The sequence below is a fragment of the Haplochromis burtoni genome, unplaced genomic scaffold (genome assembly GCF_018398535.1).
Source record: "Haplochromis burtoni strain Fernald_Lab_line unplaced genomic scaffold, NCSU_Asbu1 Contig_2319, whole genome shotgun sequence".
NCBI lineage: Eukaryota > Metazoa > Chordata > Actinopteri > Cichliformes > Cichlidae > Haplochromis > Haplochromis burtoni.
The window spans coordinates 4,352-5,676 of NW_024584680.1; positions in this window are offsets into that span (position 1 = coordinate 4,352).

Consider the following 1,325-nt stretch of genomic DNA (forward strand, 5'->3'; position numbering starts at 1 on the left):
AACACAAGAGGCAGTTCAGTCAGTTATGTGATCACAAGTGGTGACAGAGGATAAACCTGGCAGTAACCTCATTTCAAACATTACCGATCATCAAGATTTCTGCTTTAGGTAATTTAAAAATCAGATGAATGACCTTCCTGAAGTTTTTGTCAAAGTTACAACTTTAAAAAATTGATCAAACATGGTCACTGAAACCTATCAAAATCTCTCACTATGTTAATATCCAAAAGGGCAAACCCGAATCTTTAAAGGATATTCAGGGAGACTTTGGCACCTTCTGACTTCATCAGGACAGAAAAGTTTAAATGTTTGAGGTTTATTCACAGGTGTCTAACCTGTATAAGTAATGATGCATCCAGGTGCTACAGCACAGAATGCAGAGAGGACTGTCGGGCTGTGCATCAAAAATGTCTTTGAACCAACATGAAATTACTTGAAATAAAAAATTAATGAAATCAAAGTTAGTATTTTAATTCAACATTTTATAGCTGGATTCAGTCATTTTACTTGTTTCTGAGACAGATTTATGTGATCTGATAAGAAACTTTTGTTCAGTTGCCCTGTGGTGCTCCATCCTTTATATATATATTTAAAATTAATGATTGGGGCACCTTCCAACATTTGCAGGTTGTAAAAAAAGTTATATTTCTATTCCAAAGGCACAGTGTACATAGATATTACTACAACATTCTGAGTCCATTTTCTTCCCTTTTTTATTTATTTTTTCAACAGAACAATATTACTAGTACAAATAAAGTAAAAAAAAACAAAAAACAACATAGTTACACAAGTGCAGACTCCCTACTTGTCCTGTAAGAGTAACATTAGGCCAATTCATAAATTTCAGTGACACGGCAAGTTTGTTATATTATACTGTGGGCTCTTTAAATCATAAATATGTTGACATGAATAGAAGCAACAATAAATCAACACCATTATAAGCATAAAACTCTATTTTCCAACAAGAATAAGCTGCATTTATCAGAGTAAAAATCGCCAACATGCTGTTTATTGAACTTCTTTTAAATGTAAAAATGCTGCAGACACAGATAAAAGTACATCCACAGGGAGTGCAGCCTTGCGTCTGTTTTCTCCCTGATAATAATGAAAGAAAAAATAACAATGGTAGAGTAAAGCATAAAGGACAAAATCAGCAGCTTGATGCATTACGTAAAGCTTCAGTTTTTATTGTTCAAATGTGAAATCAGTAAAGTCTGAAAATGGATATTAGTTCAGTGGTTTAAAAAGATTGACTTCATCCACACAATCATGACTGATGTCCTGGTTGATGATGATCATTGTGATTGCAGCTGTCATCCATTTGA